Raw genomic sequence first — 19565 nt, 5'->3', positions numbered from 1 at the left:
CAACGGACACTTCATCCGTTGGACGTCCGTTCAAAGTTTTGAACATGCTCAAAATTTTCCACCGGACAGAACGGACGTCGACGGATAAAACGGACGCTAAACGGACATGAAACGGATATGGACGGACGTCTAACGGATAAGAACGGACGTCTAACGGACATGAACGGATTGAAAAAAAGTTATCCGTTCGGCATCCGTTCGAGCTATCCGTTAAGGTGTGACCGAGGCTTAACGAACAAACTAAATATGTTCCACAAGGATACAAATGTTTATAAAATTTGACTGATCCCTTACAGTAGTATAATAACCCAATTTTCCGACATTAACACCGCCACACCCCTCAATCCATAGAACTTTTGTCTGACAACCCATCTGTCTTACAAATATAAGAAATCCATTCTTATATAAGGAACAAGTAACAAGATTTCTTTGTTATGGCATTTTAAAGGGTATGGACTGTATACGTATTTGGGAAAATAAAAACGAGGGTTACTTTATGTTTGCAAGGCTCATGTAAAATCGCTGAGGATTGTTGAACTATAAGGTTTAACAAGTTACTAGTACACAATGAGTGGCGAAAACTAGAAAATATAACAACACCTAAAAGTTGGCAAATAAATGCAAATGTTTGCGAAATGACACATTGTTTGTGAAATACCGCATTGTTTAATAAAAAATGAAAAAATTAGCAAAGTGATGTTAAATCTTTGTGAAGTTATGAAAATTTGCGAAAAAAAAAACCCCGCAAAATATTTGCGAAATCTTGCAAAATTTCGGAAAAAAAATACCGGAAATAACACAAAAGTTTGTGAATGAACGCAGATGTTTAAAACTGAAACTAGTTATACTAAGAACTATTTGCATAGAGGTGGTCATTGCGGCTTTAGGACTGTATAGTTTATATTTAGTCAACAATACAAACCTATACAGGCTGTAAAACGTTACTCACGCAACATTCCTACAACCCATAGGATTTAAAAAAGAATCTTCGACATTTCCTCCGCAAAACAAAAAACAAAAAAATGTTAGCAAACACTAACCACTATAAAAACAAATTCAGTATATGTTTTCAATAATGTTCTTATAGCTCTTGGTCATATGCTTAGTACTAATATCTAGTATATTTGAGGATGTGAAAAAACGGATGTCCAACGTTACATTTTTGAACAACTGTTTTAACTCTTATGTATAGTGATCCTATTTCTTATTCTCTGATCTTCCTGAAACTTGGCGAGAACAACGACATGTGTCGGTTCTTTGTGGCAATTAAGTCAATATTTTGTCAAATTTCATTTGACTCGGCGGCTGCATATTTAAAAGCTGGAATAAGAAAAATGTCCAACGACGTTTTTCGTTGACTCAACGACTGAGAGTGTATTTTATAAGTAGATATAGCAGAAAATGTCTAAAAATGGTAAGATAATAATAACATCTACCAAAAGTATAAATATTTGCCTCATTGTTCGTGAGTTCAAATATAGTAGATTCTTTAAAATCTTCTCTTTGCAGTCGTTTTTCAAGCGGTAGTCATATTGTCCAAGTTGATATTTCATTTGTCAAAGCAATTAATGCGGGTTTTTACCTGATATTTCAATAAGTTATTTATAATTTATAAAAACAACAGTTAGATACACGAAGAGTACACAATGCCTAGATTTGTTTCTTATTAATTACATGCTTGGGTCTGAAAGGAATAAAATGCTACGAAACATTACAAAACGGTAGTCATTTTGTCCAAACGGGTGAAAACGTCGAAAAATCCGAAAAACGCTTATTTCCGACGTTGCATGTGCTAAATTTGTTTCAATTAAATGTTCCTGATAATAAAAACAAATCGTGTGGTGAAATTTGGAAAAAGATATTGAAGGCTGTCGAAAAAAGAATAGTGCATATTAACAAACTCGGAACATAGATTCGACACAGATTAAATTTTGATATTTTATAACCATTTTTAGCTTTTAGTGATTTATTGTTGCTAGAGGCAAATGTTTGATTCAGAATGCGAATGATATGTACAACTTTTGCAAAGACAATTTGGAGACACCAAGACAGTCCTCTATATGTTAAAGGCGATTTTTTCGGTATGTTGCAGAAGTACCCTGAAATAGATATAGATCATTCAAAGTCGCCCCTTCAGTAAGGTACATTCACAAAATTAAAAGTACAAGTACTCGAAAAGTTTTAGTTCGCGACTTTTCCTGCTACTCATGTTATAACTGTCGTACTGAAACTAATTCATGTACTAGCGAAGCCGGACCTTTTCGTCAAAATAAATTTGTGCATTAAACGGAGGTAACTGAAAGACTTATTGCAAACATCGACGAAAACAGTTTCATTGAAAAAATACAACCCGGGATTGTATTACCCGTTTTTACGGACTATCCAGGAGAAGATTTCTAAAATTTAAAAAGTACACCAGACGTTAGAAAACTTAAGCAAGAAACTATAGATGACTGGGGAAATTATTTTGAAGCTGGGGTTCAAATAATTGAAGGGCTGTATTTCGACAAATTGTGTGTCAAGGAAAGTACAATTCATTTCAATATAATCAAGGGTAAAAAAAAATGATTTACTTGCAGAGTGTCGGATATATTTGTATTGGGGTTGAATCAAGACATATGATATATGATATGCACCATAAAATTTAAGCAGCCTGTGATTAAAGTTTTGTGCTTCTAAAATTATGTTTTAATTTATTTATGGAAAACTGTATACTTAATAATTCCGTCCCATTTTGCCTTCCCACATTATTTACGACAATACAGCATTTTAAGGGGAATTAAGGGTAAACATTGTTAATCGATTTCTACAACTTGAGGTAATTCATGGTAATACATCACAAAAATTACAGAGACAGAATCAACCCATAACATATAAATAAAAAAAACGAATGAAACTAAAAAAATTAATTAATCGACGTCAAAATTTCAGAAAACATGCACTCTTTGACGTCCCATTTTTGGTGTAACATCGTGTTGTAGGAACATCGTAGCGATTCGTGCACAACGTTTTAACACTTTTCTACATTTTAAATCCATGCTATGTATTATTGTTTGGGAAAATGAGGAGGATAAACATTGAAATAATATTCTCATAGGAAAATAACAGCAATTATAAATAAAACGGGCTGGTCATAAAACCATTTTCAAACCATTCTCTAAGATAATCTTGAAATTCTTCAGTTGGGAATGAAATGATGTCATTCTTTATTATGGGCAAAAACATTATTTTACTGACTCATTTCTCGATAGTTTAGCGAAAATAAGCAGGGAAATATTTCAAAGTTTCATTTAAAACATAAATTAACAGTATTAAAACTACAAAAATGCCTGTAATTTCTGCTTTCAGTGTAAAGTTGTAATTTTGATTGCCAAATACCTTAGTCCTTTTATCAGTAAAATAAAGAAAATGAATAAACTGAAATCAAAATTTTATTCAGGGTGTTGTCTTTTGGTTACGAACAAGTATCTGTCTAAACTCTGAAAAAATTCTTGAAGGTATGATAATGTTATTCAAATTTTAAAATTTCGTGAATCTCAGTGAATGTTTGAAAAGTATTCAAAAACCCCATCAGGAACGGGAGCTAAATTACAAATATCACGTCTGTTCTTCTCTCAAATATTTCCGACACACTTTCCTGGGTGCTACTAAATAGTCTAAACAGAAAGATTTCATACTTGGTCGGCAACTTGAAAATGGCGTGATTTTTTTCTTTTGTCTAATCTGTCAGAAATCTACGTCCTGTTTTCCTAAACTTTGAATTAAAAGTGAATGTGTGCTTAGCTAAACAACGCTGTCAGACACGCACTTCTTGTTTTCCTATACTTTGAATTAAAAACCAGTGTATGTTTATCTAGACAACGCTGTCAGACATGTACCTATTTCTTGCTTTCCTAAATTTCAAATTACAAGTGCTTAGCTAGACAACACTGTCAAATATACCTCAGTCTTGTTATCCGAGACTACTAAAAAACAAGTGAATGTATGGTTAGTAGGACAACGATAACAAGTACGCTCTTATTTCTTGCTTTCATATACTTTGAATTACAAGTTATAGTCCAGCTGATTCGTGCATATTTTTAGAAGAATTGTGGGTTTGATGATAAAAGCACGAAACTTTGCACAATTCTAGATATATAATTGATAATTAATTCAAGCTATAAATCCACTCTGAAAAGTCCAATATGGCGGCCATTTTCAAGATGTCTGCCAATCAGTCCAAATTTTACAACCATGTATAATTTACAGCAAATAAAATTCAAACTAAGTCTTTTATACATATAAAATGTAATCCAACGTTTCTAGTAAGTCGTGACGTTATATTAGACTTTTCTTTTTTTTAAATGGAGGAAAATTTAAAAATGGCCGCCAAATAATGAAAATGAACAAAATTAAAACAAGGCTTTGCTGATATTACTTCTATCGAAATGCAGTTTGCAGTGCATACAATATTCTAGGGATTGCGTTTACATGATACATGGTAGCTGATTGTAAGACAATTTAATCAAAGATCCCATAAATGAAAACAATCGACCGTTTTCAGGACGCCATCAGGATTTGTTTGACCGTTAAGTACCATCTGAGTCACATATGATAATGGATAAGTTCCACTTCTCCTTGCCACAATTCTTTCTTTTTCCTCGATTGTGGTAACATCAAGATGATCAATAAAAACGAGGAATCACCGAGTTTCTACTTGCAATGAGTAACACCACGATAAACTACACACCCTTCCGGAACACCTGCGTTGACCCTTGGTTTTGAAGGAAAAGGACTTGGGTTTATGCTGTCAATGTTGTGTTATTTACTCTGTAATTTTCAATGTCTGTGTTGTCACCCAGTGAAAGTCTTGTTTATCCATCGTACAGGCATGATAAACCTTATTTTATTTCAAACGTTCACATTCGGACAAGGTTTAGATATTTTATATGACCACTGTCATATTTTCCATCATCTAAACAACAACATATGTTCAATGTTTCTTCGGGACAGCCCGTTTAGCCTTTGATTCACTCCCCACCACATTTTAAACAGCACCGTACATAACATCATTGGCCCTGCGCATTTTCATCTACCGTGACATCCGTTTTACACTGTCAGCCGCATTTTATTAGCTCATTACAAAATGCTGATAACTTTGTGATAATGTCCAATAGGGTATAAGCCATCCACATTCACTCAAAGTAGAACCTCAGGGTAAAAGGCCGAAACATTCCCCACCTAAAGCTCTCACATGCTTTGAGAATATTGTGGATTTTCTTTTAAAACCGCTCCTTATGTAGAAAATCATGTGGTTTACCTGATCACGTTTTATTTACTCAAAGGTGGATTAAAACTTGTTAATTTCTATGCCTATTTCTAGACAAAACACCATTAAATGCCGTAGTTGTGTGATATTGATGGTCAATCTGATTGACAAACCTTCTCTTTTTACAAGTGTGTAATTCTACTCATGGGCTTGATCTACATTTACCATTTTCAAATTACGTTTGCAACACTTAAAATGTATAGTTAAATAGCATAATATCGCGCACAAGTACTGGAAGCCATTATTTGGATGGAAAATGCAAAAGAGCCAATGAATAAGCAGTATAATGCTTTATTCACCCAGAAGGAACATTCTCTTAATGATCTCACATCAACATGTCCAGTTCAGTCTTTAATGATACAGACCAGTTGTGGTTAAGTGGACTCTCAATTTCTCCCTTATTACTTCACTATTTGAATTCTACATAGTTCTCACCAGAATCTCGTTTCTCAGTAAAAGTCGTGTTAGGATATTTGCCTAAGAATGAAAAGTACATCCACCGTTACCTCATGGACATTTCTTGTAATGATGCATGAGAGCCTCTTAAAAAGAATCTGCTATTCATGAAGCACTATGTTTCCTTGATTGAACACTTGTTCAACCACTGTTTTCTAACCAATCACACAAGGTTCTCATCGATGCCATTTTATATGAAGACCTAAAACAAAACTATTCTTTATTCTGCTAGAAATATGTTTGCCTAGTTCCACTGTTCCGTGCAAAGGCAAACACGATTGATCACACGTGATAATTGTCTCGGAAAAAGTAAACACATTGTTGTATTATATTCATGGAAGGTCGAATCAGTGTGACAGATTTGAACTCTTCCTGAAACAGTGGTCAATGCGGACTAATACATAAAGAAGGATGATCGTTTGTCTTGGCTCTACATGCATGGAATGCTGTCCAGACACATTTATTATTTTCATTATCATCTGCTTCAAGCCATCTTAGTTATCATTTTGTCAACTTATTTATACCATGTAAGGATAGAGTTGCACAATTGACTAATTATACCAGGCTGGCATACATGTATTTCTGGTTAGAAAATTGACAGAGTACATGTCCATAAAACAGATATTAGATGCAAGTATGAAAAGCTTTATTTGGTTAGTATTAAGGATATATCTTATTCTATAGTAATATATATACTAAGCAATTATACGAATTTGCCAAGTAAGACTAAGAACAAAATGCTGAAATATTGAAAGTGTCATACTACAAAATGTATGTACCGATTATTAGCCGTAGATGAACTCTTGTTGTTGTCAATATTGTCCACGGCTGCTGTTTGTAAAACTACCAAGATTCGAGGGAGGAACTACATATTCAATTTAGAATATTTCATAGATTGAATCCTCTAGTACTGTAGACCATTCATAAGCGACAAATGTAAATGTACATTTGGTCATTTAGTACCTCCTTTCCTGGTCCTAGCATTCAAAAGAAGTCATATATTCATTAAGAGATGAATGTAATATTAAAGAAGAATAGAGAACACAAACAGAAGAAACTTTGAATTAGATAGCGACGTATTTGCCTCAATGGAATAACTCGACTGCATCGGAATATTTCCAAACGATTATCAACTACGCAGTGATATTAAGGCACTTTACCGAGAAAAATACGTTAAAAAGCATATTATTTTTAATCAACTTTTAATTAAGATTGCCAAAATAATCTTCAGAGCAGCTGTAGTAGTGTGAATCATTAAAATCTAAATTTAATTTTTCAGTGTTTATTTATATCGAAAGTGAAAGTAGTCACGTGACCCGAGCAGCTACTGAAGGTCGTTCATTTCATTTTCAACTCAAAAGTCCAGCGTGTTGCTGGAATCTTTCAACAAAAATTAAAGTATCAATGAATTCGTCTGAATGTATATTTTCTTAAAACTGCTATCCAAAGACGACACTATACTGACAAAAGGTACAAACTGATGTAAATCTGATAGAAATAGTGACGTTTTTACGAATTACCCCGTGGACACCCATTTTTTGTATTGAAATCAAGATGTATAAGTGTTTGGATAGCAATATTCTGTTAAAAGAGACATTTCTTATTTGAAATTGGTTAAAATCAAGTAAATCTGTCTTCAGGAACACGCTGGACTTTTTAATATTCTTAATCGAGTTTTATTTTGTATCGTTTCAGGTCCATTATCAAACGCTTTGAAGACGTTGTTTGAGAACACCTTGAACATATGCGGACAAATCCAATTTTCCGGAGACCAGAGAAGTGTAAATGCCGCGAAAACTTGAATCGATGGACTGTTTTGCGCCTTTAATGCAATGTGTTATTTGTATTTATTTATATCGTTCATATATTTTTTTATTTATTTAATTGATGTATGCAACTTTTGCTACTGCCAGAATTGAAAAAAAAAATATTTTACTGATCAGATTTCTTTTTCAGTCAAGTCCAAGTACGCTTTTAGGGGTGCAACCTTTCAATGCTTTGTGAAATTTACTAGATTATGTTTTATAAAAAGCATCCAGTTGATAAATTAGAGAATAAAAATGCAGATGTACAAATTGTGTTGACCAGCATTCTTCATCACCTACTTTCACACTTTCCTACATGTGGCCCTTGCTACCTTCTGCCCCACCTTGTAGAGTTGAATATCATTTCCATCGATTCATTTTGAAGAGGACACCTTGAAATTTTCCACCAGCATATTTTGTTTAAATTTCAGTGTTTAAAATTGTATCGATCGACTTAATACCAGAAAAATATTTATATTTGGCTTAGTTTTCCATCATTTGTTGAGAAACACCTACCTTATTCCAGTCATACCTTCATATTTTCCTGAACATCAAGTTTACTATTATCACCAGCATAAAGGTAATATACGTTCTGCATATTTCAAATGTAAAAAAATTTCAGCAAACAACCCACTCTTAAAGTAAGTGTGGAATACTTCATAAAAAATCCAGGAATTAAAACAGGGGAAATGTTGGTTGGGAAAAAAAGGGTGTGTGTGTGTGTGTGTGTTCCAGAATCCAAACATGGTGTATGATTTTTTGGAAACATTTGTTGAGAAGTCTGCTGATCCAGCAAAACTCAAATCATGAATTCACTTCTTTGGTTGAAGAAATACAGATTTATTACAAGATTGCCTGCTTTCTTTTCCAATAACTAATTCCAATTTGTAGATTGAGTAATTATTACAACAATAAGAAATGCAATTATAAAGTTTTCAGGTGTAAAAAAAACAGAAAACCACTTAACACTTTATAGAAAAATCTTTGAGGTACACACTTGTTGATTCCTATTCAAAATACAACATTAGGAAGCTACAATCAAATTGATGTTAGGAGACTAAACAATTTATCTGCATTAGACTGCAATGGTTTAAAATTCCTATAAGGGCTGTTCCAGAAAATACTATGTCCCCACCATGAACAGCACTTTTTTAAACCTCACCACCCACAGAAATTATAATAAATTAGAACAACACTCCCTTTGCATTTTGGTATTTCAAATACAACCAACCACATAATATAAAAAAAAATTGCCTTCCCTGGGGGGTGACATAGTATTTTCTGGAACAGCCCTTAATGAAACATATGTAAAAGAATGAAAATATTATCTTGTCACAATTTTTTTTTATTTGAAGTCCATCCAAAATAGGATACAATAGACACACACCTCCTTGCATTCTGCCAAGTGTGCAGTGTACAAGCTTTAGCTATTTTTTTTGTTGAGACAATATGTGGTTTTTCTCTATTTATCAACTACACACTTCTAACAACCCATGCAATCTGAATCAGACCAGTTAGTAGGTATTACAGGGTTGTTTCAGTGGCAAGCATTCCACACCTCCTTATTTTATACCAAAACAATATCAACAAAAAATAAATAGTGGTTTCACTGAAACATATATACAAAAGGAATGCAGATCCAACCCTCAAATGTTGCAATGAACTTCTAAAAGCTTCCTGCTCATAAAAAGAGGGTGCTGTAAATTTTCATCTTGTTTTGCAATTTGTATTTTGTATATAAAGGAGTTGAAGGTTTGGGGTAGGTTGGTTCGCCTTCAAACTAGTTTAACCCCACCACATTCTGTATGTGCCTGTCCCAAGTCAGGAGCCTGTAATTCAGTGGTTGTCTTTTGTAGCTGTATATCATATAATTTTTTTTGTTTTTCATTCATTATTTGTCATTGTGGGGCCTTTTATAGCAGACTATGCAGTATGGGTTTCACTAACTTTTGAAGGCCATACAGTGACCTATAGTTGTTAATTTCTGTGTCATTTAGTCTCTTATGGATAGTTGTTTCATTGGCATTTATACTATATCCAATTTTTATAAATGCCTTACAACCTTTTTTTTTTTAAAACTTCAGACTGCAAATCAAGGACCTTTAATCACTTAGGTCTCAAATTTTCTAAAGAAAACAAACAAACACTGTTTTTCTCCATCATTTGCTTACAGATATTATAGCAATTGTGAAAATTTGAACCTTCGATATACAATTTCTTATTAATATATTTTTATATCATATGTTCACTGAAATTGTATTAATACCAAATTCATTTTATATTTCACTGAAATTGTACTATCAAATTTATTTCATATTTCTCTGAAATTGTATTATCAAATTTATCAAATTTACACAAAGCTATAAAGCAATATACATGTACATCAAATGCAAACTTCGGATGATTTTAAACAATTCAGTTGTAGTGTTAGTTCTTGGTCCTTTTGTTATTTTTCTCTGTGGGCTGCAACACATAAATTGATCAACCAAGTACGCTCAGGTTTTGAGAAAGTCTGAAATAAGAAATACAAAATAATTGCAGAATTGAGTGTAGAACATAATCCTTGAAGCAATGCACAAAATATAAAGTATAGCAGTCCATTAAAACGTTTAATCCCGCTGCAAATGTTTGCACCTGTCCTAAGTCAGGAATCTGATTACAGTAGTTGTCGTCTGTTTATGTAGTTCATACGTGTTTCTCGTTTTTATATAGATTAGACCGTTGGTTTTTCCGTTTGAATGGTTTTACACTAGTAATTTTTTGGGGTCCTTTATAGCTTGCTGTTCGGTGTGAGCCAATGCTCCGTGTTGAAGGCCGTACCTTGACCTATAATGGTTTACTTTTATAAATTGTAACTTGGATGGAGAGTTGTCTCATTGGCACTCATACCACATCTTCCTATATCTATAAAAACATAAAACTTTAAAAACTGCAGCTGTGCTATTTGTGCAATCAAATTGCATTGATCTTATAATCATTTGTGATCAAGTCACTGACCGTACATATATAGTGGACAAAAGTGAGTTCTCATTAAAAAAAAAAGTCCTATCATTTCAGCTAAAATCAATATTTAAATAAATGGAGAATGTGTCCACATGGACACAGATGATGCCCCTGCTTGCATACAACATTATAAAGGGACATAACTCAAAAACAATAAAAGTGACGCTACCCAAATTTGTACTTGATCTGAGTTTTGTGGTAATTAAAGAACCTCAGTGAGCGCGCTCACATACCCCACGTCCCCACATTGTCATTGGAGAAATAAAATAAGTGTAAGAAAAAAAAATTGTATCAGAAAAAAAAATGAATCATAATTTCCTGTCAATATGCACATCTACATAGTATGTCCTTATTATCTACACAGTTTCATGAAATTCTGTTGTGTGGTTTGAGAGGAGTTGCGATGACAAAAGGTTGCAGTAGTATATTGGGCAAATAAGTTCAAAGGGGTGTAACTCCTGGAAAAAAAATTGAATCGTAATTTCCTGTCGATATGCACATCTACGTAGTATGTCCTTATTATCTGAAAAGGTTTCATGAAATTCTGTTGTGTGGTTTGAGAGGAGTTGCGATGACAAAAGGTTGCAGTAGTATATTGGGCAAATAAGTTCAAAGGTGTAGAAATGACTGGTTTTATTTTTTATTCGGCCAGGAGTTTAATGTGGGTCATTCTCTTTTTCACCATTCTAATTTCATGAATTTGGTAAGATTGCATAGCAAACCTTTCCTAAAATATTTTCCTTTGTGTTCACCTTGTTCGAAATTAAAATGATGAACTTGTCCAAAATAATAAGAATCCTTATTGAAGTTATTCTTTGTATTTTGGTTTAAATCTAACAAGGTTATTGACAATAGTATATCATAACTTTATTTGACAGACATATACAAAAGAACTGTTTCTCCCAAAAATGTCCTAGTTGTAATGTGTAAACACTATTGTAGCAGCAATATTTGACCTTAAATGTTTTCTTTTTTAAATAGTCATCTACTCTTAATAACAAATAATCCCAATGACATCACTTACTGTTGTCCAGTAGTATAGATTATGAGAATGAATGCAGAAGCTCATTTGACTTCTTGTGTGTTGATTTATCAAGTTCCCCTGGTAATTTCACTAGTCTTGGTCATCAGGCTTGTAGATGAATTTGTCTATCGAATTCGATCTCCTTTCAAATCTGTTTTCTATTTTAAATGAAAGAATTAAAGATCAGTGTAAACAACTTGATCTTACTTCCAATACATTTCTAGGAATATGATTGGTTAAAAGCAACCACGTGGAGACCGTTTATATTCCATATTAGGTTATTAGGCGGGCTTATTTCAATACACTGTTAGTAGTGGTGTTATGTCCCTTTATACAAACAACACGGTGTTGATTTATCATTGCGAACATAATACTCAGTGTCAGATTTTTAACATTTATGTAATAGAAACATTGTAATAATTTCTTAATTAACAGTATTCATAATGTATAGGAAAATATGCTCTCAAAATAAATTTTGCCATTATACAATGTATGAATATTGTTTTTATCATGTAATTTAACGTTTTCCCGGAAACATAAAAGTTTTTCTTAATTTCTGGGGGAAAAAAAAGGCTGCTTGATATCCTGTAACTGTTTGAATTTTTTTATAATACTAGTCATGTCCGGGTCTTTTATAGTTTAATATACAGTATGGCTTTTGCTCATTGTTGAGGACTGTCATAACTATACGGTACAGTGACCATAGTTGCTTTCTTCTACTTGATTTGGTCTCTAGTGGATAGTTGTTTCATTGGCAATCACACCACAGCTTATCTATTTAAAACCATAAAATAAAATTAAAAAATACAGGCTGGTAATTTGATTTTTCTTCACAAGAATGTTAATTTTTTTTCTAGTGCCAATCCCAAGTCACAAATGTAATCACTAAATTAAAAAATGAGAGGCTGAAAATACAAAAAGGAAATTCACACTTACTAGTAGAGAACAATCTGACAACCAAAGGAAGAAAAAGACAACGTAAAAAACTTAAGACTGAGAAACACGAACCACAACAAAAATCAGGGATGATCTCATGAAAACTATATATATAACAAATAAAATTATCCATAGCATCAAGTTTAATAGAAGCATTTGGTTCACAGTTAATTGCTAAGAGATGATTTAAACAAATCACACAGTATAGCAAGCTTATATGAATTAAAAAAATATACAAAATTTCAGTATTAAAGTGATTTATATGTAGTTCATGAGGAAAATCTGACTGAACAGTGTATATAGGTTTGGCAGACAAACATGACATTTCTGGGCCTTTCATAGCCCATCCACATTATAGTATGGGTTTTTCTCATTGTTGAAGGGAGTATGGTTGCCAATAATTGCTTACTCCTATTTAATTGAAATTCAGTGGATAGTTGTCTCATTGGAAATCATACCTCATCTCCTTATTTTTATATTTAACAGTTTACCCCCTCATCCTTTGGGACAGGACTATAATCTTTTCATGAATATTGATTACTTTTTTGTGTTGTTGGGTTACTAGTTAATTTACACAAATAAATAGTCTTTTCCCAGTTTGGTTTCAGACTTCACATTAAGTAATATGTGTAAAGGGCAACTTATGCACAGTTATCACAAAAATTTCATTAGCTAAAAATAAAAGCTAACCTTGCTGCCTTAACCTTCCCCCAAAATATTTAAATACAATATGAATTAAATTAATTTTAGGATGAATTACTGTAACTTCGCAAAAGTGATCATCAGCAGATCTACCAAAGATATTGAGACAATAAACTGGTGGAATACACAAAAAGATAAAGAAAATGAGAAGGAGAGACTTACAAATTTTATCAACATGAAAGATAGATACTACAATTATTCAATTTTTATGGAAAAGTATCCCAAAATGTCTTTGAATTTCGATCAATTTAGAAGCAAATCCACAAAGCTACAATCATATCTCTCAGACAAGAAATACTGGAAAAATCTTAACAAATCTGGACAGCAGCATTCTTTCCTTAGCCATTTTTCACTTAAGAATTGGCTTTCACTTAGCTCCAATGAAAGGCTTCAACACCAGCTAGTTGACTGTAGACCTTGTTCCACTGTTCACTACAACTTTTCAAGTCTTCATACATCCATGGCACCTAATTTTGAAAATGCACACCAGCTTTATGAACAAGGGACAGAAAACATTTTGAAGATAACATCACCAAACAGCAATACCACCACCAAGGGAATGAAAGTAATAAAATCTATCGTCAACATCATCCAACCCATAGTAGAGCAACGTTTAGATATGAAATTTCCAAGACCCATTTCAGATTCCATCATGCTTTCCCCACCAGTAACACCAAAGGAATTGCAATCCACAAAGATTAAAGTTATGCAAGAAAGCAGAAAAAAAATCAATGAATCTTTCACCGACGGAGGTAATGACGTTTACAATTTTCTTTCTTCATCAATTTCCTTCCGTGAGCATGACAGGATTCGCCTCGGCAATTTTTTTGAAACCAAAGACCATGCCCAACAGAGAGTAAATAAGAGCCTAGAGAAAGAGAAAACTGCTAAGAGGAAACACAGAAACCACCATGGACAATTTGATTCTTACAGATTTGACAAAACAGAATTTTTGACAGAGATTAAAACCAAAAATGAAGGGGACACTATCAACTGGACAGCTCTGGCGCGTAAATATCACATCACCTGCAACGGCAAATTTCCTGCAAACGGGGGGCAAATTCTACAGGAATATGCAAGAAGCAATGGAATTAACACCATCAAATTCAAATCTAAATTTTATAATAACCATAGGGCATATTTTAGAAGGATAAGGAGGGCAAAAAAAGTGGTAACAGTCAACAGAACAAAATTTTCCCTCCCAACTCCAAGGCAGTCATCCCACTTAAAGAAAGACATAAAGGAAAAGTTAACTTCCGGAGACTTATATTTAGGAGAAGAAATAGCACCAAAGGACATCATTTCAACGACAATAACAGACGGAAAATTGCAGCAGAAAACAACTGTAATACATGGTAGAAAATTCCCCCTCATTAGACTTAGAAGAACAGCTTTGCAGGAACAGGTAAGCAGTGGGGTATTAAGGTATTTTAGTGACCAGGAATATGACAGCTTAACCATGGAACAACTAACATCTCGTTATATCAGGATCGGACAGAAACCACCAGCAGGAACTCTTTCAGATAAAATAGAACATCTCAAAAGCACTGAAAGAACAAGAAAAATGAAACTTTGGCACGACCACAGCAGCATCCTAAACCATTCCTATGTATGTTTCACCATCTCATGGCTATATGATCCTGCCAACTATTTTACTGATATAGAGTACAAAGAGAAAGTATCCAGACCGTAAGCCAATTAACGTTCAAGGTATTGTTGAAAAGCCCAAGTTATATATTTTCGGCCAATCAGGTAGCAGCGACTTAGAACAATCAAGTTACACTGCAGTTAGAAATGAAGACCTGCAAATCTTATCTGAACCTATAACAACGGACAATGGTAAAATAAATATTTTTGATGTAATGCGCGTATTCAGCGGTGACGGTCCTGCAAGACAATTTGAAATTGGACAGCAGAGAGGTGGAAATTATCCCTGTGTATGTGGGGTTCATGCTAATGATCACGGTAATTTTGTTCTCTGTTATGGCATTGAACCCCTTACACTAGATGAACGAGTCGGTGTAATAAAATCCACAAGATGTTTCGACGAGCTGAAAAAGGGAAATTTAAATCCATTCCAAAATTTAAAGAAAGACGACCTTATAGAAGAATTAGAAAGCAGAGATGTCGATATTCACAACATGTTACGTCCCGAACTACAAGAAAATCTTTCCACCCTACTTCATGGAATTTGCAGACCACCAGCTCTTATGACAACAACCCCTACTCTTTCAACCCATCATCTTAACTTGGACAACTATGAAATATTTGGCATGGAACCACTACATGATCTTTCCAACTTTATACAGAACATTATAAATGAATTACCTTCCCATATTAGCGACAAAAAACTTCAAAAAGAATTAGAGGAATACAATATTCAAATACATAGTTACATTAGTCCAGATAAACTTTACTCAATGACAGGTAGCTTTATCTTAACTTCATCATTAGATTGAGACAGTAAATACAGCATCAGCTTCATGTACTTATGAGTCAAACCCATGTATACAGCCAGCTTATTTATCCCATATTGTAGACTTAGATATAAAGTTTCCATTATCATGATCAGGATAAGATCAGTATAACATATTTACGTAGGTCAATACTGATCAGTCTCTTTACTGGATATGACACTACCAATTTGACAAATCAAATTCCTGGATATGACATTATAATCTTCACTAAATGAAATACCAATTTACTGGATATGACATCAATTTTCCAGATATGGCAAAACAATTTACTTGATATGACATAGGAATTTACTGGATATGACATCAATTTACTGGATATGACATAATAATAAATTACTGGATATGATTTTTTAAATTTCCTGGATATGACATGGAATATACCTAATATGACAAATACTACAACATTTCCTTATTAAACAAGTTTCCATGAGGGTAAGGGTAAAAGAGGAATTCCATTATCATGATTATTTTTGTAATTTTATCATATACCAAGGTGACTGTTAGAATTTCTGGACATCTAAAATGTGTTTTATAAAACAGTATCATGGTAGGTTGGCCATAGGGTTGGTCATGTGATTTATTATGATCTGTAGAGTTTTGAACTATTCTGTCTAGTATTTTAACTTATCATCTAGGATGTGATAAAATATTTTGCTAAATTATGATCTTCTTATAAATAAATAATTCTAAAAAGTAATGTTTAATGAACTTTCAAGATTATCTAACAAGTTTTTGTTTTAACTTTTTTCTTTCTTTCAAAAAGTAAAGTTCTACGAAAAAATAACTTCACTAATGACAAGAATTAAAATAAAATGAGAATGCGACACCAAAAATCATGATGACATGCATATAAAAATAGCTGAAAAATTTCATCCATATAAGGTGTTATCTTAAAATAAGGTGTATAAAAACTCAGTAGTTTCAGAGAGGGTGTACTTAAAACATGATAAAATGGCATTTAAAAACTTCCTTGCTGTATAAAATTCCCCTTTCTTTATTTCATGCCATATTTTGTATTGCAATATTTCATTTCAGTCCAAGTCCAGTGGAAATTCTTATATTGAAATAAACTTTTTTTGGTAACTTTTTTCTAGAGTAAATGTGCAAATTTAAATCTGAACAAAAGTTTTTATAAATTAAAGTAAATGATAAACATTTGAATAAGTCATATTCTATTTGAAATTAAACAGGTCAATGTTTTTAGAAAATTTAATTTAGAAAACGTCTGCATGTCATCCATCTTTATTTCTTCAAATAATGAAAAGCATTTAATTTGTTAAAACCCTTAAAATAACAAGTAATTGTAAACCGTCTACTGTTTCTTAGAATAAAAAATAAAGGTGGCCAACAAACATGGGAAAGTTATGCAATATATAAATCATAATTTATACATAAATAGAAACCAAACTAATTATTAAACAGTGATTTTGCTAAAGTGAACAGTATAAAAATAAATTTCCTCTTGGACTGAAATTTGCAATGTGGTGGTGGGTGGGGAATGCAGCCAAGATATGTAAAATCTTGCCAGTCACAAGCCTGGAAGGAAGGTAACTTCAACATATATATGTAAGTGACCTTCTGAATGCAGAGTGAACCACCATATAAGAAGGAATAAACTAGTTTAGTGTGATTTTGACCTAAATGACCTACATGTAGTTTATTTTGAAACTAAGCTACAAAGTTAAAGATTAAGTTCAAACTGTTGAGTAATCCATCAGAAAATAAATTTGTACAAATTAACAGAAGGTGTTTGAAAATGTTGTAACTAGAACAATCTATAGAGATATACTACAGATTCAGTTTTATATTTGTGGGATAAAATTGAGAATGGAAATTGGGAATGAGTCAAAGAGACAACAACCCAACCAAAGAGCAGAAAACAGCTGAAGGCCACCAATGGGTCTTCAACACAGCGAGAAAATCTCGCACCCTGAAGCGGGCTTCAGCTCGACCCTAAAAAAAAAGTTGTAAAAGTAGAACAGGAATAAAAGTCCTGTTCATTGATAATTTTCTATGTTTTCTATGTATTGTGTGCAATTTTGTCCCAAGTACATTTACTCCATATCCTTTCATTTTCTATTATCTCCAAAACATATCTAAATGAACTAAAATACAAAAAATCATACAAGACTAACAAAGGCCAGAGGCTCCTGACTTCGGAGAGGCACAGAAATGCCTATTTTCGGAGATTTCATTGGTTGGTAAAGCCAAAGGTGAACCAAAATATAAATTTTCAATGAAGTACAAATGTTCCTTATGCTAGTATTCAAACTTTGGTTAAACTAAGAAATCAAATATCCTCTAACCAAGAAAAATGGTATCCACAAAAATTGATGAATCCACAGTAAAATTATAATTTTGAAATTTGTTTTTAACATTCACTGTATGAAAACTCTCACCCATTACAATCTCATAGTTCCCATGCATGTTTATACAGGAACAACCCTTACTGGTATTATGATGAAAAACTTTAAATAAAATCAGGAGATGTGGTATAATTGCCAATAAGACAACTAACCAACAGAGTCCAAATGATGTGGATTTAATCAATTATAGGTAAATATAGGTCCATCAGCAATGAGCTGAAACCATACTATGTTAGTATTAGATATCTGCTGTGAGTGCTTGTCATGGGCAAGTCAAATCAAAACTTGACTCATCTGAAAGAAAAGTTTATATGCATGTAAAAATAAGAAGATGTGGTATGCTAATGAGACGACTCTCAATCAAAAACCAATTCACAAAGAAGTTAACAACTATAGGTCACGGTGTGGCCTTCAACATTAAGCAAAACCCATACTGCATTAATAAGCTAAGAAAGATCTGAAATCATGAAAATGACAAAATGTAAAACAATTCAATCGAAAAAGATTAAGGAGATAGAAATCCAACAAAAGAATCAAAGGACATCTAGCATGTCTAGAGGGCAATTTTGCTATGTTTCCACTGTTAAATGATGCTAGACAAAAATGCGAGATTAATTGTTACAATTTAAGAAAGAGCTGTGTACATATATATGTATCAGTTAGCAGAACTGAGTTCTTATAATATTACTGAGATACTCATCAAGTCCTTTTATTTGCATAAATAGAATCTCACAACAATTTCTTAATTTGCAGTATAAAATTTGTAATTTGCACAAAAAGTTTTCAATAATTTAAGCAAAAATGAATAAGTTTTTTCTTAGGGAAAATACCATAGTACAACAGTGTACAATGTACCTGGTAATTCTCCCATATATTTATTTTCATACTTTTGTTATTTTCTCCATGCTATATCTATTTCTTGTCAAAACTATAAGTTTCCGGGATTCAACATTCTGATTTTGTATACCCTGCTAAACTAACAGTTTTGTTTTCATTTATAAAACAATTAACAACACTTCTGGGATTAATGAACAATGATTACTTAATGTTAAGGACACAGGGGCCCATATACTTAATTACCACTGTTTATTTATGGTGTTTATTGATTCATTTAAAGTTTTGTCTAGACCATGTTGACAATTGATGATGTTACCTTATTTAATATCTCAAAATAAATTAAAGCTAGTTAGACTAGGTACATGAACAATATGTGTAGTGGTTAAACCAGTTTAGAGGGGGGGGGGGCTCGGACCTTTATGGGGACTCGGGGATTGTCCATTTTTTAGTTCAGGATTTCGGGAACAAGCTATATTATCATCGGGATTTCAGGATTTAGTTTAATCGAGACACAGGATTTACGTTTATCTACGTCCGGGAATTCAGGATTTTTATTCATAGGGACTCTTAAAAAAAAAATAGCATTAGCTTACCCTTCTGGAGCAGCTGGGTTTACTCATGGTTTTTTGGGAGTTCGTGCACGTTTATTAG

General features: G+C 33.0%; 2 long non-coding RNA genes across 2 annotated transcripts in view; one reads left to right on the top strand and one right to left on the bottom strand.

Moving 5' to 3' along the window:
- Positions 1-19565, top strand: part of LOC127718456 (uncharacterized) — a 97416-nt gene that overhangs the window by 27930 nt on the left and 49921 nt on the right. The window lies entirely within an intron of this gene.
- LOC127718460 (uncharacterized) lies at positions 9857-11750 on the bottom strand. The gene is made up of 2 exons (XR_007989849.1): positions 11597-11750; positions 9857-10081 (listed from the first exon to the last, which is right to left on the bottom strand). It is a non-coding gene; the product is annotated as an uncharacterized LOC127718460 (long non-coding RNA).

Source organism: Mytilus californianus, unplaced genomic scaffold (genome assembly GCF_021869535.1).
Source record: "Mytilus californianus isolate M0D057914Y unplaced genomic scaffold, xbMytCali1.0.p SCAF_10, whole genome shotgun sequence".
Taxonomy (NCBI): domain Eukaryota; kingdom Metazoa; phylum Mollusca; class Bivalvia; order Mytilida; family Mytilidae; genus Mytilus; species Mytilus californianus.
Note: the sequence above shows the minus strand (reverse complement) of the source record. Positions and strands in the feature narration are given on the sequence as shown.